The sequence below is a fragment of the Pteropus medius genome, unplaced genomic scaffold (assembly GCF_902729225.1).
Source record: "Pteropus medius unplaced genomic scaffold, Ma_sr-lr_union100, whole genome shotgun sequence".
NCBI classification, from domain to species: Eukaryota; Metazoa; Chordata; class Mammalia; order Chiroptera; family Pteropodidae; genus Pteropus; species Pteropus medius.
The window spans coordinates 551,939-579,705 of record NW_024351072.1 but is presented as its reverse complement, the minus strand read 5'-3'; the positions used below and the strand labels follow the sequence as shown (position 1 = coordinate 579,705).

The following is a 27,767-nucleotide window of genomic DNA, read 5'->3' as shown; positions in this document are numbered from 1 at the left end:
CATTGCAGAAATACAAAGGATCATGACTGAATACTATGAAAAAGTACATAACACCAAATTTAATAAACTAGAAAAAATGGACCAGTACTTAGAAAAATGCAACCTTCCCAGACTGAATCAAGAAGAACCGGAACATCTAAATAGACAAATTAGCAGTATGGAAATTGAAACAACCATCAAAAACTACCAAAAAGTAAAAGTCCACGACCAGATGGCTTCACCAGTGAATTCTGCCTAACATTCAAAAAGATTTAATATCTATTCTCCTCAAACTCTTCCAAAAAAATCGAAGAGAAGGCAATACTTCCCAACTCATTTTATGAGGCCAATATTACTCTGATACCAAACCTGCTAAAGATAACACAAAAAAAAGAAAACTACAGACCAATATCTCTCATGAACACAGATGCAGAAATCCTTAAAAAAAGATACTAGTGAACAGAATACAGCAACATATGAAAAAGATTATACACCACGATCAAGTTGGCGTCATCTCAGGGGCACAGGGATGGTTCAACATATGCAAATCAATTAATGTGATAAACCCCATAAACAAATTAAAAAAGAAGAATCATATGATCATATCTATAGATGCAGAAAAAGCCTTCGACAAGATACAGCATTCGTTTATGATCAAAACACTTAACAAAATTGGTTTAGAAGGTAAATAAACACCTTAACATAATAAAGGCCATCTATGACAAACCCTCAGCCAACATTATACTTAGTGATGAAAAACTAAAACCTTTCCTCTAAGATCACGAACAAGGCAAGGCTGTCCACTATCACCACTGTTATTCGATATAACATTGGAGGTCCTAGCAGGTGCAGTCACACAAGAGAAATATATAAAAGGCATCCAAATAGGAAATGAAGAATTCAAAGTGTCACTATTTGTAGATGACATGATTCTCTATAAAGAAAACCCTAAAGAGTCCACAAGAACACTACTGAAAATAATAAGCAAATATAGTAAAGTCTCTGGATACAAAATCAACGTTCAAAAATTCATAGCGTTCCTATACTCTAATAACAAAGTGTTAGAAAAAGAAGTGGAAAAAATAATTCCTTTTGCAATTGCAAAAAAAAGAATAAAATACCTAGGAATAAATTTAACGTAACACGTGAAGGAACTATATAATGAAAACTACAAGACCCTATTAAAAGAATTTGAAGCGGATACAAAGAAATGGAAAGATATTCTGTGTTCTTGGATTGGAAGAATCCACATAGTTAAAATGACCATATTACCTAACACATTATACAGATTTTATGCAATCCCCATCAAAATCGCATGGGCTTTTTTTTTTTTTTTAAAGAAACAGAACAAAAAATCATCCCTGAATTGAATTAAGACCCTGAATTGCCAAAGCCATCCTGAGGAAAAAGAATGAGGCTGGAGGCATCACTCCGCCCAACTTCAAATTATACTACAAAGTGACAATAATCAAAACAGCATGGTATTGGCAGCCAAACAGACACACGGACCAGTGAAACAGAATCGAGAGTCCAAAAGTATACTCATATTTATATGGGCAAATAGTTTTTGACAAAAAAAGTGAAAAACATACAGTGGAGAAAGGAAAGCCTCTTCAATAAATGGTGCTGAGAAAACTGGAAAGCCACCTGCAAAAGAATGAAACTAGACTGTTGTCTATCACCACATACCAAAATTAACTCAAAATGGATTAAGGACCTAAATATAAGACCTGAAACAATAAAATGCATAGAAGAATACATAGGTACTAAACTCAAGGACCTTAGACTTAAAGAGGATTTTATGAGTTTGACTTCAAAGGCAAGGGAACTAAAAGCTAAAATAAATGAATGGGACTACATCAAACTAAAAAGCTTCTGCTCAGCTAAAGAAACCGTCAACAAGGTAAAGAGACAAACATCAGAATAGGAAAATATATTTGCAAGCAATGCCTCCGATAGGGACCTAATATCCAATATACAAAGAACTCTTCTGACTCAATAACAACAACAAAAAAACGACCCAATCAAAAAATGCGCAGTGGACCTGAACAGATACTTCTCCCTAGAGGACATACAAACGGCCAACAAATATATGAAAAGATGTTCAACATCACTAGCTATTAGGAAAATACAAATCAAAACCACAATGAGATACCATCTCATATCTGTTAGAATAGCTATGATCAACAGAACAAGTAATAGCAAATGCTGGAGAAGATACAGAGAAATAGGAACCCTCATACACTGCTGGTGGGACTGCAAATTGGTACAGCCACTACGGAAAACAGTATGGAGGTTCCTCAAAAAACTAAGAATTGATCTACCATGTGATCCACCAATCCCTCTACTGGGTATTTACCCCAAAGACTTGAAAACCCATATCTGAAAAGATATTTGCACACTGATGTTCATAGCAGCATTATTCATGGTGGCCAGGACATGGAAGCAACCGAAATAACCTACGATAGATGATTGGCTAAAGAAGCAGTGGTGCATATATACAATGGAATATTACTCAGCCATAGTAAGAGATGAAATACTGCCATTTGCGACAACATGGATGGACCTCAAGATAATCATGCTAAGCAAAATAAGCCAGACAGAAAAAGTAGAAAATCATATAATATCACTTATATGTGGGATATAATCCTAAAAGCAACAAATGAACAGGACAAACAAACGGAGACTCATGGACATGGACAATGGCGTGGTAGTTACCAGAGCGGATTGGGGAGAGGGAGGTAGACAGGGAGGAATTATTTAAATCATTCATTCAATTAAAATAATTAATTAATTAATTAATTGAAATTAAAATAAAGAAATAAAGTACAGTTCTTTAAAAAAATATATTGGGACACGGAGATTTTTACTCTTACTGAAAAATATAAATAAAAATAAATTGACATATTAAACAAAAAATAACAATATCAAAACCTTCATCAGTAACTTGTTAGGGGCTGATTTTGTTGTTCAGTGGTGAATTTAAGAAAATAGACCATTGAAACAAAATTAATGTCCTTCAATAAGAATTGTTAAGTAAATTGCAGTACAAGGAAATAGTATATAGATGTTAAACAAAAATAAGGCAAATCAATATAAAGAGCGATTTCCAGGGTATATTTTAAGTGGAAACAATACAAACAAGAAAGCAGTGTGAATAATATCCTATCATTTGTGAAATTAGACACATATACACATATTTGCATAGGCATAGCATGATAGAATATCTTCAGAGTGATTCACAAAAAATTGGAATAGTGGATGCTTCTGGGAAGAACAAATGTGTGACAAGGGTGGGAAGGAAACTTACTTTTTACTGTCTATCTCTTTATACCATCTAGATTTTTACTATGTATCTTATTGCTTGTTAAAAATATTTTTATATAGTGTTTTACAATTTTTAAAGTATTTTTACATGTATGATTTTATTTATTATATATGCAACCCTAGGTAATAAGTCTTATATCTTTAGAGACTTTCAAACTAGTTTCTGACTCTAACTACTTTTCAGCTTCTCCTCTTTCCACTTCCTGCATGCTCTAGCCACACTTTAGGAAATATTGACCTTCACTTTTTATCTCTTCTGCCATCAGGGCTTCCAGCTCCACTCTCTTACTCCTTTCTAATTAATGTAAGCATTGTGTTCCATAATTACAGAGTTCGTCAGTGAAATCAATAGTTGCTGCTTTCCTTGCAACAATGGACATTTTAGCTCCATCAGTCTCTCTGGAACCCGGCAGCTTCTCTGAGCCAACAAAATTCCCAAGATTATTAAGATGTCCCTTTGCTCTCACTCATTTTCATGTATGCAAGTAAATGAGCAGATTCTCAATTCACGTGATTCATATACCGTACCCATGATTATCTGGAGATAAAATGACTATCGAATGTTTGTTTTTAAGGCTTTTTTGAAGTATAGTTTACACATTACAAAATCCAGCCTTGTATGCATACGATTCTGTGATTTTTAGTAAATACATAGAGTTGTGCAGCCTCAAATGTATTTTTTAATGATGACCTTAAGAACCTAACTGAACATATCCTAGATAAAAGTAGGTTTCTGATATGACTCAGTTTCTCTCTTCTGACCTCAACTCCCAAATCTGTTTCCTGTTCTACTCCTTAATAGAAGACTTTTCATTCTATTGTTCCTTAAAACCATAGCATATCAGAATTAGAAGGGCCCTTAGAAACCAACTAGAGAAGATTGAAATTGAGAGCCACACAGAGTGCTTGATTTTTCTAAGTCATATAACAGATAAATGGCAGTCAGGACTAAAATCCAGGATTCTTGTTGCTAGCCCAGTAAACTTCCCATTATAGCACAGAACCTCTTCTCTTAAGTATGTCCTGGAAATCATTAAAGCAACCATCATCAAGCAATTTGCCCAGCTAAATCTAAAGATTTGATTATGGAGAAAGGACATGGGTTGAGTGGGTCCAGAGAATAGGTAGGAAATAAAAGCTCTTTCTTTCGTGATCCTTCTGGGTGAATTTCTTTCTTAGTATTTGCCTCAATTAACCCAGAAGATAAGTTATTTTTTGTCCAGAGAAAGGCCTTATGGTTACCAGTCAACAGTATCTATCATTAGTAGTAGTAGTAGTAGTAGTAGTAGTAGTAGTAGTAGTAGTACTCTTATTATTATTGCATTTTCTCCAGCATATATTAGTATGAAACAGTAGCAGATGAAACCATATAGGCACTGCTTCCTGCTTCTGCCAGAAATAACTCTAAAATTAGTCTCTATTCCCCATGGATTTGAGCCAGGGAAAACAATTTAGTTTCTTCTCTTGCTTTTTAGCAATCAATCTGTAACAATTAAACAACTGGCGATAAAGAGAGAAGGACACTATATATTTTTGTGCGACCAAAACTGAAATTGTTCTCTACCACCAATTACAATGGCACTTGGTGTCACCATAGTAGGAAGGACAAGGCAAACAACAGTTTTGAAGTACTGAATATGACATTCTGAACTTGAGAAAACTCTAAAATATTCAGATTGACATGGAATCACTGTCAACTATTTTTTTCTATTTTTTACTGGAAATCATATTTCTCCCTTAAAAAAATTGTATCTTTTCTCCCAGTAATTCCCATCTAAGAATGTATTCTAAGAAAAAGCAGAGATTTATGTACAAAGATTTTCATCACAATTTTTAATAAGAGTGAAATATTGGAAATAATTAGAAGCTTTTGGAGATGACTAACTAAAATATGATAATTCCATAAAAGGCAATTTTGATGCAACCATTAAAAATCACCTTTTCAAATATTTTTAACAGCTTTACTTAGACAGAATTTATATACCATAAATTTCACTGGTTTAAAGTATAAATTCAAAGCTTTTTAGTATATTTATAGACTTGTGTAACTATCATTGTAATCTAATTTTAGAACATTTTAATCACACCCCCCCAAAAAACTTGCACCTATTAGCAGTCACTCTCCATACCCCCAAACTATAAATTAATAATAAAAATACAAATGATTCAGTAGACCACTGGACAACGGGAAAGCAATCACAGAAGAAGACATGCAAATGAATAATATACATATGAAAAGATGTTCAATTTACAAGTGCTAAAGGAAATGGAAATCAGTACAATGAGGTGCTATTTTCTCCCAACAGATAGGCAAAAATGAAAAAGATTGATAACGTCTGGTACTACTAAAGGTGTGGAGAAACAGTCATTCTCAGACATAGCTGGTAGGAGTATGAATTGTTACAACCTTTTTAAGAAAATAATCTGACACTATTTATTTACTTTTTTTAAAACACATACCACTGGAGCCAGTAACCCCACTTTGGAAGTTTATCTTGTGGAGATTAAAGGACCAGTAAGTAGGTAAGGATATATATACAAAACTGATTTCTGCAGGTATCATAAATTGCAGAGCAGTGTGTATAGTATGCTCCCATCTTTGGGCCACCCACTGCACTTGGCACAAGAAATGTATGCCCACTTTCAGTCCTCCAAGCAAGGCTATGATTGCAGATAACATTCTCACTCTCCACAGTGAAGCGACTTGCTTTGGGTCTTACACACAGCTACCAAGTGGTAGAGCCAGCATTCACATCCAGGTCCATCTGTCCCTCAAACCAAGATATCTGCCAAGAATGATCATTTTCTGATTAGAATACCTGAAACTCCCTTAGTGGGGGTGGGGCTAATCTCTTGGGACATCTTTTTAAATGCAAAGTGAACTCTTGTCTCAATGAAAGGGGTGGAAGTTTGTGATGCTGGAAATGGGTGAGAGAATAGTTAGTGGGGGAAGGGGTTGTCAGGAACATGTAAAATTTATTTATTCATTTATCTAACAAATATTTATTAACATTTATTACAACAGGCTGTTTAAAGCACTGAGGGATTCATCATTGAATGAAAAAATCTCTGCCTTTTTGGAATTTACGTTGCAGGGGATGAGGTCGACAATTAACCAAATATATATATTTGATGAAGCTGGGAAGGGGGATGGGAGTGTTAGAGGGAGCGTTGCAATTTTAGAAATAGTTGCAAGAAAAGGACTTGTTGAAAAGGAAACTTAAGTAAAGAGCCTAAAGATGTGAGAGAGAAGCCATGCAGATATTTGAGGGAAGAGCACGCTAGCAGAGGGAACAATAAGTGCAAAGGAACTGAGGTAAGAGCCTATCTATCGTGTTCAAGGAGGAGAAAGGAGGCCTGTGGGCTGGGACTTAGGGAGGGAGAGGAAGAGTAGTAGATGATGAGGTTAGAGTGGGATTTGGGAGCCAGACTATGTAGAGGCTTGTGAGCCATAATTTTACCTTATCAGAACAAGATTGGGAGCTACCAGAGAGTTATAAGAAGGGAAGTGACATGATGATCTGAAGTAAATTTTAAGAAGGTCACTGTGGCTGCTGTGTTTAAAATTACCTGAAGAGAGGCAAGGATGAAAAAAGGAAGACCAAATAGGAGGCTAATGCAGTGATTAAGGAGAAAGGTAATGGTGGCTTAGATCAAGGTGCTAGCAGTGGAGATATAAGAAGTGGTTAGGTTCTGAATATATGTTGCAGATAGAGTCAACGGAATTTGTTGATGATTTAGAGATCAGGAGTGAGAAGAATGTTTTTGCATGAGAAACTGGAAAATCGGACTTGCTCTTTACTGGGACCCGATTGTGGGAGAGGCAAGCTGGGCATGGTGGAGACCAAGGGCCTGATTGACTTGTGTGAGCTCACAGTGACAGGCTACTTCAAAACACTGATCGGCTTCATTCCTTAAAGTCTATTGCAAATTAGACCCAGATATCTCAGGACTGAAAGGAGCCCTCCAGGAGTCTGCTAGTTTACATTTGGGATTAAAAAAAAAATTCACCAGTGAAGACTGAGACAATCTCTTTTTAATCTGAGATGCATCTGATCTGATTAAAGTCAAAACAGAAAAACAACAAATTCAAAAGCCAAAAGTTTCTTTTATAACTATACTGTTAATATAAACAGGAAGCCTGTTAATATGGGAGATGTAATATGGGAGATGCCACAGGGAAAGGTGTCTGTGGATGATTAAGAGAAACAGCCTCTACAGAGTAGAGATGGGAAATCATGGTGGGCAGAATAATGGTCCCCCAAAGATGTCCACGTCGTAATTTCCCATGGCTTGCTTTCAAGCTAAGATTTAAAGGTTTGTGAGCCTTCACCAATTTTTCCAGGGGAAGGAGCAGTCATTTCCTTTCCCTGGCAGTTGTCCCTTTTCCTCTCTTCTTTACTCAGTATCCCTTATACAGTCCTCTGGAGACAGCCTACAATTCCTGCCTTCATATTTTCAGTTTATGTCGATGCTTGTGTCATATGTGAAAACCTTTTTTAGAAAATTCAAAATACTACAATAGTCTCCCCTTATCCGTCGTTTTCCTTCCCATGGTTTCAGTTACACATGGTCCAAAATATTAAATGGAAAATTCCAGAAACAAACAATTCATAAGTTTTAAATTGCACGCTATTCTGAGTAGTGTGATGAAATTTCATGCTGTCCCACCCCATGTCACCTAGAACGTGAATCATCCCTTTGTCCAGAGTATCCACACTAGTTATGCACCCTGCCCATTAGTCACTTAATAGCCATCCAGTTATCACATTGACTGTCACAGTATCTCAGTGCTTGTGTTCAAGTAAACCTCACTTTACTTAATAATGCCACACTCACATAACTTTCATTACAGTATTTTTATTACAATATTTTATTATCAGTTATTGTTACTCTCTTACTGTGTTCATTCTAAATTGAACTTTATCATAGGTATGTATGTACAGAGAAAAACATAGTATATACGGAGTTCAGTAACTATCCGCTATTTCAGGCATTCAATGAGGGTCTTGAAATATATCCCCCATGGATAAATGAGGACTACCGTACTCACTTTTATATTTAATTTTATATTTTTTTTAAAAATAAGACCCCACAAATTATATATGCTTCAGGCTCTTCATATAGAGTATGGCCCTACTAATGCTCTATATTCAACCAGTAAGTTCAGATGGCTATGCTGTCACAATATATCCATAGTCCAATCCCTTCTCCCCACCTCAACTGCTACTATTCTGGCCCAAGCCACCATCATCTCTCACTTAGATTACTGCAATAGCCTCCTGATTAGTCTCCCTGCTTCCTCCCCATCATCTTCTCCCTACAGTCTATTCTCAACATAGTATTTTCATAAAATAAATTAGATTATATAATTATTCTGTTCAGAATCCTCCAATAGCTTCATGTCTCTCAGAGAAAAAAAAAAACCATACTCCATAAATCAGCCTACCTGCCCCTTCATGATCTAGCTTTGGGTGGCCTCTTTGGCACCATCTCTTACCTTGTTTTCACTCACTTACTCTTCTTCAGCCATACCATCCTCCTCGCTGTTCCTCAAACATACCCCGCAAAATTCCCCTTCACAGGCTTCAACTAGCTTCTTCCTCTCTCTGGAAAGTTCTTCTTTCGGACATCCGTATGGCTTTTTCTCTCATCTCTTTCAAGTCTTTGTTTAAATATCGCCCTCTCAATGAGGCTTACCTTGACCTCCCCATTAATAATTTCACCCACCCTCCTCTGCACTCTTGATCCTGTTTACCCTTCTCTATACTTTTTCTTTTCTCCCACAGCACTTATTGCTTTATAAAACCCTAAGCAGTTTACTTATTTATTATTTTTCATCTCTCTCCTCCTTCTAGAATATAAGCTCATAAGCACAGGCATCTTTATTTTACTGGCTACTGTACCCTCAATATTTAGAATAGTGCCTGGCACCTAGCAGGCACTTAATAAATATTCGTTGAATAAATGAATAAATAAATGAATTGAGAGTGGTCCAAGCAGAAGGATGAGTATGCACAAAGATCCAGAGATGAAAGAATGTGTGCCGTATTCAGGAACTCAAAGACGTCTCAAGGAGAAAGATGAAAAAGTAAAGTGGCCCAAGCTGAGTCTGCAAAAGCAGGCAGGAACCAAAGGATGAAGGGCTCAGTAGACCAGAGTAAGAATACCGAACTTCAGAGCAAAGAAAATCCATTGAGGAGTTATAACAAGGGACTGGTGTGATCATAGTTTGGAGACATCATTGGCAGTGGTATAGAAAATGGATTGATAGGGAAGTGGGGACAGATAGAAGAGACTAGAAGTAAAGAGACCAATTAAGAAGGTATTGGACTATAGTTGATAACAGTGTTGCATAATTGAATTTGCTGAGAATAGAACTTAAATGTTCTCACCAGAAAAAAAAAAAAAGTCAATATGTGAGATGATGGATATGTTAATTAACACGGGGGGAATCCTTTCACAGTGTATATGTATATCAAATCATCATGTTGTAAACTGTAAATACCTTATAATTTTGTCAATTATACTTCAATAAAGCTGAGGAAAAATTATCATACGGTAAAATGTGTTTTAAAAAGAGGCTACTGGAGTAGTCCAGGCAAGAAGCGAAGGTGTCTCAGACTAATCTGGATGGTAGCAGGGGTATGGAGAGAAGCGGAATAATAGTACAAATATTTAGGAAGTAGAATCAGAAAGCTCTGATAGTGAACCAAAGGAAGATTGGGTTTTGATAAGAAGAGTGTGATCATCTGTGCTGTCTGATAATAGGAGGTCAAGCAAACAAAGACTGAAAATTGTCTATTGGAATATAGTGACAGATAAGTAATTGGCAATCTCGTCAAGAACATTTCCATGAAAAGGAGATGGTGAAAGTTAGCAGAGAGTGCATTTGACAAAGAGCGGGGTCTGAGGAGGTAGAGGCCATTTTGCATATCTACCATGCACCTGGCACTTAGTAGGGTCTCAATACATGCCACTTTCCTCCTTCCCTTCACTGTATTAATGACATTGCACAACTGCAACAGTTTTGTTTGTTAAACTCAAGGTAAAGAAAAAAATGTGAAATTAAAATATTACCATAAGTAGTTAAATATTTACTATTCTTTTGATATCAGATTTCTTAAGGTAAAATATTAAATTCAGATATTAATGAGGAGAACAGCTGGTCCTGAATATTCAAGCTCACAGAGGAACACATTAATGAATCATTTTTGAAGCTGGACAGCTTCACACTTAATCTATTCAAGGAATAGGAACACAGTTATTTCTCAATTATCATTTTATAAAATGAATATAATTTTCTGATTAGTCTGCTCCCAAAATGGAAATGACCTTTTAATATCATAACAATAAATGTTTATTATAAGAAATTCAGGCATTAACCTGAGTATAAAGAAGAAAGAGGGTACAGAGTTTCAGTTTTGCAAGATAAAAAATGTTTTGAGGATGGATGTTAGTGATAGTTGCATAGCAAAGTGCATATACTTAATGTTAATCAATTGTACGATTAAAAATGGTTAAAATGGTAAATTTTGTGTTATGCCTATTTTAGCCACAATTTTAAAAATAAACAATTTTTAAAACAAAAAGAAGAGTGGGAAGATCACCCTCCAATCCCATTCCTTAAGTTAGGATATAGGATTTATTTTGCATTTATTCATTTAACAGATATTTATTGAATACCTGCTATACGTCAAACACATGTCTAGATGCTGAGAATACATTTGTGAGCAAAACAATATCCTTCTCCTTGTGAAGCTTACTTCTAATGGGGGAGAAAGAAAATAAGCAAATGAACAGGGAAGTGTATATTATGTCAATGTTGATAAATCATACAGAGAAAAATAAATCATACATAGATAAATCATACAGAGAAGAGAAATGATCAGTGATAGGGAAATTGTAATTTTATACAAGGAAGATCTCACTGATAAAGTGACTTCTAAACAGAGAACTGAAAGAAATGGGGGAGCAAGTCATACAAATATCCAAAAGAAAAGAGTTCCAGGCAGAGGGAATAGCCAAGGCCAAGATCTCAAGGCAGAGGTAGGTTTGGCATGTGCAAGGAACAACAAAAAAGCCAGGGTGACTGAAATGGAGTAAATTAGGGGACAGGAGTAGGAAAGGAGGTCAGAGAAGTATAAAGGAGCACGGATCATGTAAGTCTCTGAAGTCCATAGAAAATAATTTGGATTTGACTCTGAGTAAGGATGAAAACCATTGGAGAGTTTTGAATAGGGACCTAATGTGACTTCAGTTTGAAAGAATCACTCTGGCTACTGTGTTGAGATTAGACTGAATAAGGGCAAGGCAGGAAGCAGGAAGAAAAATTAGGAGGCTATCGCAATAATCCAGGTGGAAAATGATGGTGGCTGAGGCCAGTATGTTGACAGTGAAGATGGTGAGATGTGCTCAGACTCTATGCATATGTGGAAGATAGAGCCAACAGCATTTGCTAAATGACTGGATATGGGCAGGGGTAGATCTAGGCTTTATGTAGCCTGAAGCTTATACAATTTGGGGTGTTCTCTGTTAAGAAAAAGGATACAATATTAGGTGCAAAAGAGAATATTTATGCAATATGAGAAAAAATTACAATATATTACAAATTTATAAAAGCTGATAATTATTACAAAGATCAGAAAATTTAGAAAAATAACCTAATATTAACTTCCAGATATACGCCTTTAGGGCCTTTCTCCTTTTTGTTGGTTGTATATTATTTTTATTGAAATATAGTAGACAATTAGTTGCTTATATTTACATTGTACAATTCAATGAGTTTTTCTTCAATTATAGTTGGCATACAATAATATATTAGTTTCGGTTGTACAGCATAGTGATTAGAGCTCTTGTGGTCACCTCATTAAATCCAGTAGCCCTCTTCCTCCTTACATATTTATTACAACATTATGGACTATTTTCTTTATGCTACACTTTATAACTCCATGATTATTTTAGAACTATCCATTTCTATTTCTTAAACCCTTAGCCTTTTTTCAATGTCCATTTCCCCCTTCCCCCCGGCCAATTGGCCTTCTGTATCTATGAATTTGATTCTGTTTTTGTTGATGCTTATTTTGTTCTTTAGATTCCACATGTATGTGAAATCTTGTGGTATTTGTCTTTCTCTATCTGACTTACTTCATTTAGCGCAATACCATCTAGGTCCATCAAGGCAATATCTTTATTTTTTATTAAGTTTATTGGGGTAACATTCGTTAATACAATTATATAATTTTCAGGAGTACATTATAATTTGACATCTGTATATTCTATTGTGTTTACTACTCAAGGTCCAGTTTCCTTCAGATGCCATATATTTGAGCCCCTTTACCCACTTCACCCTCCCGCTACCCCCCTATATTTGATGCCCTTTAACCATCTACCTACCCCCTCTTCCCCCACTCCCTACCCTCTGGTAAACATTAGTCTATAGTCCATGTCCATGAGTCTCTGTTTGTTTGTCCTGTTCATTTGTTGCTTTTAGGTTTATATCCCACATATAAGTGATATCATGTGATTTTCAACTTTTTCTGTCTGGCTTATTTCACTTAGCATGATTATCTTGCGGTCCATCCAGATGGTTGCAAATGGCAGTATTTCATCTCTTCTTATGGCTGAGTAATATTCCATTGTATATATGTACCACTGCTTCTTTAGCCAATCATCTATCATAGGACACTTCGGTTGCTTCCATGTCCTGGCCACTGTGAATAGTGCTGCTATGAACATTGGTGTGCAAATATCTTTTCAGATATGGGTTTTCAAGCCGTTGGGGTAAATACACAGTAGAGGGATTGGTGGATCACATGGTAGATCAATTCTTAGTTTTTTGAGGAATCTCCACACTGTTTTCCATAGTGGCTGTACCAATTTGCAGTCCCACCAGCAGCGTATGAGGGTTCCTTTTTCTCCGCATCCTGTCCAGCATTTGTTATTACTTGTTCTGTTGATTATAGCTATTCTAACAGATATGAGATGGTATCTCATTGCAGTTTTGATTTCCATTTCCCTAATAGCTAGCGATGTTGAGCATCTTTTCATATGTTTGTTGGCCTTTTGTATATCCTCTAGAAGAAGTGTCTGTTCAGGACCTCTGCCATTTTTTGATTGAATCGTTTGTTTTTTTGTTGTTATTGAGTTATATAAGTTCTTTGTGTATTTTGGATATTAGGCCCTTATCGGAGGCGTTGCTTGCAAATATATTTTCCCATTCGGATGGTTGTCTCTTTACCTTGTTGACGGTTTGTTTAGCGGAGCAGAAGCTTTTTAGTTTGATGTAGTCCCATTCATTTATTTTTGCTTTTAGTTCCCTTGACTTTGAGGTCAAACTCATAAAATCCTCTTTAAGTCTAAGGTCCTTGAGTTTAGTTCCTATGTTTGCTTCTATGCATTTTATTGTTTCAGGTCTTATATTTAGATCCTTAATCCATTTTGAGTTAATTTTGGTATGTGGTGATAGACAACAGTCTAGTTTCATTCCTTTGCAGGTGGCTTTCCAGTTTTTTCAGCACCATTTATTGAAGAGGCTTTCCTTTCTCCACTGTATGTTTTTCGCCATTTTTGTTGAAAATTATTTGCCCATATAAATATGGGTATACTTCTGGACTCTTGATTCTGTTTTACTTGTCCATGTGTCTGCTTGGCTGCCAATACCATGCCATTTTGATTACTGTCACTTTGTAGTAATTTGAAGTTGGGCAGAAAGATGCCTCCAGCCTCATTCTTTTTCCTCAGGATGGCTTTGGCAATTCAGGGTCTTTTGTGCTTCCATACAAATCTGATGATTTTTTGTTCTGTTTCTTTAAAAAAAACCATGCTATTTTGATGGGGATTGCATTAAATCTGTATAATGTGTTAGGTAATATGGTCATTTTAACTATGTTGATTCTTCCAATCCAAGAACACAGAATATCTTTCCATTTCTTTGTATCTGCTTCGATTACTTTTAATAGGGTCTTGTAGTTTTCATTATATAGGTCCTTCACATGTTACGTTAAATTTATTCCTAGGTATTTTATTCTTTTTTTGCAATTGCAAAAGGAATTATTTTTTCCACTTCTTTTTCTAACACTTTGTTATTAGAGTATAGGAACGCTATGAATTTTTGAGCATTGATTTTGTATCCAGAGACTTTACTGTATTTGCTTATTATTTTTAGCAGTGTTCTTCTGGACTCTTTAGGGTTTTCTTTATAGAGAATCATGTCATCTACAAATAGTGACAGTTTGAATTCTTCATTTCCTATTTGGATGCCTTTTATATATTTCTCTTGTGTGACTGCACTTGCTAGGACCTCCAATGTTATATTGAATACAGTGGTGATAGTGGACAGCTTTGCCTTGTTCGTGATCTTGGAAGGTTTTTAGTTTTTCACCATTAAGTATAATGTTGGCTGAGGGTTTGTCATAGATGGCCTTTATTATGTTAAGGTGTTTATTTACCTTCTAAACCGATTTTGTTAAGTGTTTTGATCATAAATGGATGCTGTATCTTGTCGAAGGCTTTTTCTGCATCTATCAATATGATCGCATGTTTCTTCTTTTTTAATTTGTTTATATTGTTTATCACATGAATCGATTTGCTTATGTTGAACCATCCCTGTAAGGCAATATCTTTTTCTATCCCCTTGCTTTTAGTCTGCATATGTCTTCTAATCTGAAGTGAGTCTCTTGTAGGCAGCATATGTAGGGGTCTTGCTTTCTTATCCATTCGGCCACCCTATCCTTTGGTTGGAGCACTTAATTCTTTTCCTTTTGAGGTACTCATTGATAGATATGTAGTTATTATCGTTTTTTATTCATGATTTTGATACATATTTTTTTCTTCTGAAAGAAGTCCCTCCAAAAATTCCTGTAAATACAGGCGTGGTGTTCATAAATCCCCTTAGCTTATTTTTGTCTGGGAAGCTCTTTATCTGTCCTCTGACTCTAATGGTAGCTTTGCTGGATAAAATATTCTTGATTGTAGATCCTGAGTTTTCATCACTTTGAATATTTTGTGCCAAGCCCTTCTGTCCTGCAATTCCTTTTGAGAAACCAGCTGTCAGTCTTATGGGTGCTCCCTTGCAGGTAACTAACTGCTTTTCTCTCGCTGCTTTTAAGATTCTCTCTTTGTATTTAACCTTTGGCAATTTATTATGATGTGTCTTGGTGTGGGCCTCTTTGAGTTCCTCTTTCTTGGGACTCTCTGAGCTTCCTGTGGTTGTATGTCTATTTCCTTCACCAGGTTAGAGAAGTTTCCCATCATTATTTCTTCAAATAGTTTTTCAACTTTTTGTTCTCCCTCTCCTCCTTCAGATACCCCTGTTACACAGATGCTTTTACACTTAATTTTGTCCGGAAGACTCCTTAAATTATTATTATAGTATTGGCTTCTTTTTTCTTGCCATTCTGATTGAGTGTCCTTGGCTTCCTCATCCTCTATATTGGTGGTTCAATTCTCTTCTCATCTACTCTGTTAATTCCCTCTAATATCCTCTTCATCCTAGATAATGTATTCTTCATTTTGACTGGTTCCCATTATAATTTCTATTTCCATTTTTATGTCTTTTATCTCTTTTTAAATTTCTCACTGAGTTCATCTACACTTCCTCTAAGTTCATTGAGTATCTTCATAACCAGTATTTCGAACTCTGCATCTGTCAGATTGCTTAACTCCATTATTCCTGGCTCTCTGTTCTGTTCTCTCATATGGTTTCTGTTTCTTTGTCTTCCCATTTTGGCTGCCTTTCTGTGTCTATTTCTATGTACTAAGCAAAGCTCCTAAGTCTCCCAGTCTTTTTAGTGTGGATTTGTGTAGTAGGTGTCTAGTGGCATAGTCCTGAAAGGGGCCCAGCTGCAGGCCAAATTTAGCCCAAGCCTGTGCCCCTCCAGGGCCATCTGTTAAGATTCAGCAAGCAATCCACAGGTTGTACTTATACTTGCCTCAAGAAACCATGCCAAAAACCGAGGCCAGCTGCCACCAGTGTGAATCTTGGAGCTGGCTCTGCAAGTTGCATGAAGGACACGCCTGATTGTGGCTTGGGTGGGGGCACGAGTTGGAGGAGGTAGAGTTTCAGGGAATCCTCTGGGCAAAGGGACTTCTGTTATCCAGTTTGATGACATCTCAGCTATGGCGGTGCTGAGTCCTCACACTGGGTGTGGGGAGGGCTCAACAGAGGAACAATGGATACCATCAGCATTTCTGCCCAGGAGAAAGCCTCACCTCTGGCCCTCACTCCAACAATTCATTGTCCCCCTGTAAGTCCTTGGTGCCCTGCGCGGAGCAGCTGACGCGGTGCTGATGTTCAGAGCAAATGAGTCCATCACTGCAAAAGACCGATTGTGGACCCGGCCCCTTTAAGAGGAGTGTTTGCAGCTGCTGTAGCCTCTGCCCCACTCAACTGCTCGGAACAGGGCATGTCACATCTTCGCTCCCTCCTACCTCCCAAGTTGTAGTACTTCTGTTCATCTAGACCCCAGGAGACTCTGGTTGCTATTTTCTCCATATTTCCATCACAACTTTGATGTGGTCGCAAGAGCAGATGAACTAGCCACTATCATCTATGCCATTTTGCCTGGTGTTGCATATTATTTATTCACCTGCCTATATGATGATTTTATATTTTCTATGAAAGAATAGAAAGATAATTCCTCTAGCATAGTTGATCAAAATTTGTACTTTATTATTAATACTTTTATTTCATTTTTATCTTTGATACAGTTTTTAATTGCCATTGTAACAATATTAAGACAGGTTTTGACAGGCTAATCTGTGTTTCAGTTTACATATTCGGCTTCCTTCTTATCATATTTAAATTTTCGTTCATCAAAATTTTCAAAAATTAAATACAAAATTGATCTGAAAATAAGACATTTAAATGAGCAATTTAAATGCATGTAAAAATTGACACTGCATTATATTGTTATATAATTGTATAATCAAATCACTCTTAATATTCCATACATTGAGTTATTGATTAATATGTTTGGGCTTTTTGTGACTGGGACACTTCTTTTTTCAGGCTAGTTCACTGTGTCTGTGACACTTTCATGTGCCATTTCATCTGAAACTGCCAGACTTCATCAGAACAAGATGAGTGAGATACATTAAAATATGATCCAATATATTAAGATTCATAAAACACGCAAATTCATATCTAGACAAAAATCACAATTTGTAGTACTGTTAAAGGCTTGTGCTCTGCAAACATAGGATTTCTGATAAATTCTATTTTGTAAAATTCCCATAAAAACATACTGTATCCAAAATGAAAAACAGTACGGAGTTTCTTCGAAGAATTAAAAATAGATCTCCATATAATCCAGCAATCCCACTTTTGGAAATATAGTCAAAGGAGTTGAAATCAGGACTCCAAAGAGATATCTGCACTCCCATGTTCATTGCAGCACTATTCACAACATCCAAGTTATAGAAAAAAACCTAATTGTCTATTGACAGATGAATGGATAAACAAAATGTGGTATATACATACCATGGGATATTATTCAGCTTTAAAAAAGAAAGAAATCTTTTCACATGCTACAACAGGAATGAACCTTGAGAACATCGTGGTAAGTGAAATAAGACTAATATTGCATAATTCCACTTATATAGTATCTAAAACAGTCAAATTCAGAAGCAAAGAATAGAATGGTGGAAACTCAAAAAAATGCTGTCAACTACCCACAGGCTTCAATTGCTGCACACACACACACACACGCACACACACACGCACACACACACAAAAGTTCACAAAATCTTTCAGATCACAAGAAACTGTGAAATTGTTAGAAACCTGTTGACAGGAGCTGCAGGGAGGTGGGTAATGGGAAGTTGTTCAATGGGTATAAATTTCAGTTATGTAAATTGTATAAGTTCTACAGGTCTGCTATAAAACATAGTACCCATAGTCAATAATAACATACTATACACTTAAAATTTTGTTAATAGGGTAGATCTCATGTTAAGTGTTTTTACCACAGGTAAAAAAATAAAAGTGGATGGTGCATTTACAGTTGTGTATGTTGCATTAGTGAGTGTTTTAGTAACAGAAGAAAATCCCCATTCTGACTAGGCAGTACTGAACCCTCCATATGTAGTTTTATATGCCCAGTGAATGGAAGAATTTTCAACAGGCTAATTTCTAGCTCTGTACATTCCAAATTTTATTTCTCCTCAACTACACATTCTTCCAATGCTGAGTATTGTAGGACACATTAATACCAAGATATGATCTTTGGCCCTACACCATTAGTCAGCATAATATGAGGGAAAAGTGTTCCTAGAAGCCATTTCTATGCCGGGATGGCTAGCAATGACACAGAAATGACTGTAAGCCATGTAAATATATCTGCTCACACCCCAAATAAATATAAACCCAATTCGACTTTCCCCAAAATGTCTACAGACACTTTGGCAACCCCACCTTGAGGGGAAAAGTGACAGAGGGACAGCTGGAGTGGCAAGAGAGCTATCTTAACTGATTGCAATTAAAATATTTCACTTTGGCAAATTTTACAAAAGCATATAACCATGTTATTCCACTGTTGGAGCTTTGTAAGAAGCTGCTACAAGTTAGGGGCTCTGATGCTTAAGCTTCATTGGCTTCACAGTAAATTTGATATTAGACATAGAGTATGAGAGAGAGAGGAGTCAAAGATGATACCCAGGTTTTTGTCCTGAGCAATTAGAGTGAAGTGGCCGTTTACTGAGATATAGAAGATTAAGGGAAGAGAAGCTTTCGGGGTGAGAATCAGAGGATCGGTTTGGAACAGAAAAGGTTTAAGGTGTCTACTAGACAGCTAAGAGAAGATGTCTGGTAGGCAGTTGGCTATATGAGTCTGGAGTTCACATAGAGAGGATTGGCTGAAGAAGTAAATTAAGGAGACAACAGCACATGGAATGTATTTGAAGCCATGAGAATAATATGGAGTGAGAAGAGAGAAAAGAGGTGGGCTGGGATGAAGCCCTTGAAACTCTATTATTGAGGAAGCTGGAGAATGGAAGAGGAATGAATAAAGGAGATGGAGAAAGAAGCCAGTTGGACCAAAAGAAACCAGGAGAGTGTGGGATCCTGCAAGCCAAGTGAGAAAATTGTTTCAAAGAGGATGGACTGATCAACTATTTCAAGTAATGTGAGGACTGAGAATTGCACATTAGACCTGATATTGAACGTTAGCATCACCAAAGTCAATGGTAACAGAGAACTTGCCAAGAGTTGCTTGGAGTGAGTCAGAGAGAATAGAAGGAGTAGAATTAGAGATAGTGACCTTACTTGGTGCTTTGGGATCTGCTTTTCTCAGTAAAAGCTCTTGGGTTTGTTCCCTATCAGCACATGTAGATCTACTTTATTATATTTAAAAGTTGTTTAGTGTATTACTATAATTTCTTTATCCAGTTCCCTTCTGATGAACATTTAGGCTGTTAATCTTGGCAATTATAAGTAACACTGTAATGAATATCTTTAAACATACATTTTTGTGCACTTAGAGGCAAAATATGCCTCTAAGATAGATTTCTGAATTCTGAAATTGCTAAATGAAGAGTATACACATTGTCAGTTTTGACGCTTATTGCCAAATTGTTCTCACCTCACTTTCTCATCAGTAATATATGAGAACTACCCTTACCCCCACATGTTTTTAAGCACTGGACACTCATAATTTTTAATCTAAAATAGCAATATTATTTTAATTTGCATGTCTCTGATCACCAGTGAAACAGAACAGCTTTTCATGTTTAATTCCATTTGTATGTCTTCTTTTGTATTACAACTAAGGCCTTTGCCAATTTTTCTATTTGACCATGTGTCTTTTTTATTTTAATCAATTAGTTAGAAACTTGTATATATGTTGCAAATATGTTTTCCAAAAATGCTGTTTGACTTGCAACATAATTTGTGGTGTTTTCATAGAGTTTGGTTGTTTTATTTAATGTGGTTTAAGCTTTCACTGTTTTCTTTTAATGGTTTCTGCCTTCAATGTCACATCTGATTGTTTTTTAACAAGAGCTACAGAAATAGATTTTAAGATTATTAACCCAAAGCTTAGAGAAAACACGTTCTCTTTTCATAGCTAATCAGGCATCTGCAATTGGGACAAAATTGCCATTCCCCACCCCCAACTTTAATCAAGACATTTCTCTTTATATTACTGACAGAAATGACTCCCTAAATGAGACTTCTACATATTTAGTGAATGCATCTGTGTATTTACCTCACAATGCCCGGGGGCTAATGGGACCATGTGCTTTCTCTAACTAACAAGAGAACAAATATGAGTAAGACAGCCTATTATGGGCTTTTTAAGCCCTTTTGTGAAATGTAACATTTTCAGCATACAAATTACATAAAATGGTAGTAACACAGTTTTCTAGCTTTGAATGAATTTTAATTCATTCCATTTATAAAGCAGACTTGGAATAAAGTAATTCCTTTCCAGAATATTTTTTAATTGTGAAGTTTTTTGAAAACTCTTAAGGTAAAATGGTTTTGCCTTGCGCTGGTTAGAAACCACTACTGGTCCATTAAATGAAGTGGCTTATACAGTGTTTGAATATTGCAAGGTGAACTTTCTTCAAACCTAAAAGCTAACACAAAAGAATTTCAGCGTGAAATGATTTGTTAAAGTAATTTTCTTAATGATCAACAAATTAACTCCAAAAAATGCTGTCAATTACCCACAGAATAAAGAATTCTCAATCTTGTTTCCTTCCCAAAATAGTCTAGGTGTTTTAGAGGTAAATTTTAAATTCAATAAGTGTCCAAAGTAAGGAAAACTAAATAGAGCATCCAGGCTTCAATTACTGCAAAAAAAAAAAAAAAAGTTTATGAAATCTTTCAAATCACAAGAAACTGTGAAATTGTTAAAATATCATAATGTAGAAACAGCTACTTCAGGCATTCCTGTTAGGGAAGCAAAACCAGGAAAAAGAACATTGTCTATTTAATTTTTTTCCTCTTACTTATCTGAATTGGCTAGTTATGAGATTGTCCCATATAATAGTAATAAAGCCATAAAATATCTAGGAATAAACAAGAAACGTTCAGGAGGACCTATATAAAGAAAACTATAAAAAACTCTTGTGGGACATAAAATAAGACATCAATAAATGGAGACATTTTATTCTTAAACAGGAAGAGTCAACATTATAACAACGTTAGTTCTCCATACATTAATCTAGAAACCTAACACACACGCAAACAAAATTCTAGAAAGAAATTCTCTGAAGGGAAAGATGGGGAACTTGACAAAACTATCATAAAATACATTAAAATCTGGAAAACAAAGGGTAATAAGTGGAGATTAATCTTACCAGATAGTAAAGTGTATTTTAAAGCCACAGGAATTAAAAGAGCGTGATACAGGAAGTGACAGTTTAATGGATCAGAATGGAGTATATAAACAGATTCATCTATATGGGAGAGGATAATCCTATATGATAAAGTCGGCATTGATTCATTCATTTAACAAATATTTATTGAGCCACATCTGATGTAGACATGCAACACTCAAAAATTTTTGCCCTAAGTGGAGTTTAAATGCTCACGGAGGAAACAAACAATAAATAAAATATTTAGTACATCAGACAGTGATCAGCACTTTTGAGAAAACTCAGGCAAGAAAGAGAAATGGGGGTTTGAAAGACTGCAATTTTAAATAGAGCTGTCATCTCTGAGAAGGTGACATTTCAGCAAAGAGCAGGAGGTGAAAGCATGAGCCATGTAGCTATCTGGGAAAGAGTAAACCAGATACAGCAGGGTTTCTCAATATGGGCACTATTGACAGTTTGGGTCAGATTGTTTGTTGTTGTAGGGGAGGCTGTTATGTGCAGTTTTAGCAGAGTAGTAAGAATGAAAGAATGGCTGGTGTGGGTTCCAGAGAGAATGGAATGACAGGAATTAGAGACGCAAGAACAGGCAACTTCTCTAGAAACTTTGTTTTAGAGGGGAGCAGAGAAAGAGAAAATATAGTAACTAGAAGAGGAAGTGAGTTCAAGAGAAAGTCTTAAGATGGGGAGTAGAAATAACATCTGTGTATGTTGATGAGAATGATGCGATGGAGAGAAAGAAAAACTGCTGAAGTGAGGTCCTTGAGTAGGAGAAAGGGGACGAAGTCTAGGGCACACAGAGAGAGATAGGCCATACATAGAATCATAGAAAATTGTTTTATAGCAACAGGAGGGCCAGCAGTAAGTAAAGACACTGTTGCTGGTAAGAGTGTAGGTTGTGAAGATGAGAGCTTGCACAAGTTTACTTTTGCTCCTATTTCCTCAGTAAAATAGGAAGCAAGGTTAGCAGCTGAGAGTAAAGATGGGAGAGAGGGTACAGAGGCTTGAGAAGAAAGGAAAAAGTTGTATACTGTGAGGTTAATTCCAGTAGGTCTAGAATTAGCCTGAGCTGTTTTATTAAAGTTCCCACAGGGCACTGACCCCTCATGAAGGCAAGAAACATACTGGTTAATGGTGTTTAGCAACCATGGTTTTGAGGAGATGCAAGGTGGTTTGTACTTACGTATTGATAACAGTGAGCTTGATGTTTTGCACCTGGTCTTAATGTGACACCTGCCCCTCTACCCCAGAGCTCTACTGTTGAGCCTGGAAATTCTAGGTGACTGGAAAAAATATAAAATACTCCAACCAAGACTGCATTTTAGACTCGCCGGTTCTGAGGTATTCCATGCATATGTAAGTCGTCCCTGTCTGAGTGATAAAGTGTCCTGCCACAGCCCTTAGAGAGGAGGACAATGAGACCCCTTGCTGTATCCTTTTCCTGTAATAACCTCTACATTTGTGAGCATTATCATTTAGATCCTGTGAGTGTCCTTTAGCAATTTAACCTTGTTCACCTGTCACTGTGAATGCAGTGCGAAAGTCATTCAGGAGAGTAAAAAAGACCACTTGTAAGTATAAGATACACTGTTCAAATATGACACTAGGACAAATAGTATAGTAAATGTGTCTGCCCAGGTTACAATGATTCCTCCTAGAGAACTTTCCCCTTCTCTATTTTTTCCATTCCAATCCATAAGGTTTCAGGATTGAGTTCACAAGAGCCATGTTTACGTGAGGTGACCCATGTCCCCCAGCTGTAGCTGATTGGATCAGAGGCTAACCCCTGACCCAAGCTAGACTAATCAGAGTCTCTTCCAGTCTGAAGGGTTGGCATCTTGAAAGGAGGAGACCTAAAACCTTAGTTGTTGAGCTTTGGTAGGGCCAGCCAGCCTCTACTAACAGGACCAAGTAGCAGAGAAAGCTGAGAGCAGCAGAGATGAGAAATAGAAAGAAATTACTCTTTATATTCTGGACATACTCTTTATATTCTTTTATATACTTTTATATACTCTTTATATTCTTTTTCTTCCCGGATTCCAGCCCTTTAGATTAAATTATCCCAGATCTAGGGTTTCAAGGAAATAGTTCATATTCTCATAATAAATTCCCTCCCTGACCCCTATCCTCCATCAAGCTAGTTTGAGTTAGCTCCTTTACTCACAGCTAAAGATCCTTAACTCATCAGTCATAGAGAAACATACGAAGTTGGATCCCTGTCTCATCTCCTACACAAAAATATTTTAAAATAGAGTTAAGATTTAAATTTAGAAATAAAGCAATACAGGGAGTAAAATAAAATATGGGAGAATATTTCAGTAATTGTGGAATTCAGAAAACAAAGAGGAAAAAGATTTAAACATTTGGCTACAAACAATTTTAAGGCATGTAAATAGCCAAAGCACATCATTAGGAAAACCAAAAGGCATAAAATTCAGGGAAATATTTGCAACAAAAATGAAAAGCAAATGACTAATATTAGTAATATACAAAGGACTGTTATAAGTCAATAAGAAAAGACAAAACAAATATAGACAAATTGGTAAAAGACAGAAATTGGTAAATCACAGAACACAAATTACGAATGGCCAACAAATAGATGAAAAGATGCTCAACTTAAACATTAATTCAGAAATAGATGAAAACTATAGATCAGCAAATATTAAAAAGATTAATAACTCCAGTGTTAACAAGATTTTGAAAAAACGTGCATGCTCTTTTACCATTAGTAAAAACTTTCGGGGATGCAATTTGGCAATATTAATTGAAATTTTAAATGCATGATATCTTTTTTTCTAAGATAGAAAGATTTTCTTTATTAATGACCCCAACCGTATTTCTTTAGATACAGAAGTTTTGAACTCAAATATTTAGGAGAAAACAAATTAAGATTACATTATCCTGCAACTCATTACCAGTAACATATTGCAGAGCGAAATGGATTGGAAGGCGGGTAGAAGGGAAGGGGAGTGAGGGAGGGAAGATAAAGAAAAAGAATTAAGTCGTTCAAGTGGAATTTTTTTTTTTTTAATACTTGGGAACTATGACGCCCGTGCAAACACAGCTCGTTTCTACATATTTTCGAAACATATACAAAATGGAACCAAAATGGAGAATCCCTTAAGAACCTGATGAGGTGCAACACTAAAAGCTACGATTATCCAGTAGTATGTGTTCCAGCCTTCAGTTGCCAGCCACTTCCTCTTCTTGTTCCCAATAGTTAGCGGGATGAAAACATCTTCTACCTGATTGTTTTAATTTCTTCTCAGCATCTGGGTGTGCATGGTTCGGCACCTTGAGGAAGTTGGATGTTTTTGCCTGCAATACGTGTGTGAATATAGGCCTTAGAGCATTTGGTGTGGTAGTGCAGGTAGTCCCAGAATGTGTGGATCAGGTTGATGGTGTTGTCTCCAGCACTGGCATTGGTGTGGCGAAGGAACAGCATGAAGGTAATATAGCCAATGTTGTCACCCACAGCAGCATCAGTGTCTTTCAGCTCCAAAGGATGTTCCCTGTGGCTAAAGAGGACCTGTGGGGCAGTGGGGCTGGCTCTGCGTCCTTCTTTGAACTGCTACATGAACACCTTTCCAATGACCACATTGTCGTCTTCTTAAACACTATGCTGAAAACTACTGTGACTCTGTCCTTTTTAGACTCAACATACATGGTCTTATCATCCCTATAATGTTTAACTGCACTGTTCTTCCTTTCCCTCTTCTTGGAATTGGAAGTATTTCTCAAAGACAGAGGCAAAACAATTCTATTTCAATGTGCCAGCCTGAGGCACAATGGAATCCGTGGATGCAGGCAGATTTTCTAGGTCGTATAGCAAAGAGACATTGTATCCTGATTCTGGATTTACCAAAAAATTCAACACCATGTGCTTGAAGTTCTTCACAGAATTTCAAAGAAATACTGACCATCACTTCTGTCTCTATTAGGATTTGAAATATGATAGAGGACCCCATCAAAATCAGCAAATGTTACTTCTACTGCTTCTGGATTGTTTCCAGCAGCCTCATTCTCAGACTTGAGCGCGAGTGTCTCCTGGATGATGCGGTTGTTCATCTCCGGCAGGATCATGGCAGCAGCTCGCCCCAGAAGCCTGAACCCGCCTGCTGAGCCACCGCCGCTGCTGCTGCCTCACAGACAAAATGGGTCCCCGCCCAGACCCTGGCCCTAGACAGCCACTTCCGCTCTCTGCGCAATACCTTTTGACATGAGCAATTCCATTGCTAAGAATTTATCCTACAAAAATATTCACATAATGTGTATAACACTATATCATAAGGATGTTTATTATAAAATGGTTTATATTAGTAAAATTTGGGCACACCCAAATATCTATCACAAATGTTATTTCTTTAACATTTGTTAAAAAAATATGGTATGTCCACAGAGTATAATGTGCTGCAACAACTTAAAAAGATTGAGGCAGCACTGTATGTGCTGACACAGGAAGTTATTCAGGAAATAGTTTAAGTGGAATAAGCAAGTTGTAGATCACACAAAAAGCATAATCTTATTGTTTTAAAGAAGTGAGAGACTAAAACACCATGACCTGATAACAGTAGTCACCTAAGGGCAGTGAGAATGGGGCAGGAGAAGAGGTCAGAAAGCTTTTAATTTTTACTTTATACAGCTCTAAGTGGTTTAAAGTCTCTACGATAGATATTTATTAATTTTGTAATAATTTTTAAATAAAATATTTTTACAAACTTCAGACAATAACAAATAGACATATTTTTGGATAGGAATACAAGACATCAAAATATATCAATTCTTCCTAAGTTAATAGATTTAACATAATCCCAGTAAAACTGCCTACTTTAGGGGCTAGGGAAACTTTCTAATGATCATATGGAAAAACAAACAAGGAAGAGTAACCAGAAAACTGCTGAAAAGGGAGGATAATGGGGCAGGGAAGACTAGTCTTATGGAATAATAAAGCATATGTTATATATAATTTATGTATATTATTTAATATATATAATTTATTATAAAGAGCGCTCTCTATATATATATATGTGTGTGTGTGTGTGTGTGTGTGTATACACATATATATAAAAATCAAGGATATTTATTACAGCAATGTTTCTATTAGAGACAAACTATAGACCACTGAAATACCTACCAAGGACTAGTTATATGAAATATGGTATGTCGATGTTATGGAGTACTAAGCAGTCATTAAAAAATGTAGATATACTGAAGTAGATATACTGACATGGAAAGATGTTCATGACATATTGCTAAATCTGAAAAAACAAGTTGCAAAACAATAAACATACTGTAATTCCACTTATGGAGGAAATGCATATGCACATATGAACACACATATTACATGGAAAGTAGATGGGAATTATGCCCACTGAAATGATAACAGTGGTTACTTCTATGGAAGGGACTGAGATTCATGTGGTGAGAGGGAGAGTAATAAGGACCTCTGTTCTGTATACTTCTAGAATGTTTGAATCTTCAATGATGAGACTGTATTACCTGTGTAAGTTTTTTAAAAGTATCTTATTACTTTACTGCAAGAGCAGTTACAACCTGCTTTCTTGTGAATATTTGGACAAACTGGACCACAAGCAAAGTTTACAAATAAGTCTTCAGTGATTTATTCGATCACTTGCTTATTCTTCATTCATTCAATAAATAGTTGTTTAGTTCCTGCTATGTGGCAGGTACTTGGTGCCCTCTGTGATTAACAGACAAAGCTCTGATCCAAGGCAGCTCACTGACTTGGGTAGTTGCTGAAGTCAGTGGTCAGATGAAGTGACTGAACCACAGGAGCAGTTGATATGGCCCTGACCAATTGTGTATGATTAATAGCTACTAATAGAATAAGAAGTTCTTACACCATATACAAAAATAAACTCAAAATGGATTAAAGACTTTAATGTAAGACCTGAAACCATTAAAATTCTAGAAGAAAACATAGGTAGTAAACTCTCTGACATTGCTCTTAGTAATATTTTTTCTGATATACCTTCTTGGGCAGAGGAAACAAAATAAAATAAGCAAACGGGACTACATTAAACTAAAAAGTTTCTGCACAGCAAAGGAAAACATCAAAACAAAAAAGAAAACATCAAAATTAAAAGACAACCCACTGAATGGGAGATAGTAGTGCCAATGAT

General features: G+C 36.3%; 1 protein-coding gene and 1 pseudogene across 1 annotated transcript in view; both read right to left on the bottom strand.

Annotated features, from left to right (window-relative positions):
• Positions 1-27,767, bottom strand: part of KIAA1210 (KIAA1210 ortholog) — a 332,344-nt gene that overhangs the window by 232,215 nt on the left and 72,362 nt on the right. The window lies entirely within an intron of this gene.
• LOC120586047 (actin-related protein 2/3 complex subunit 2-like) lies at positions 24,421-26,542 on the bottom strand (annotated as a pseudogene).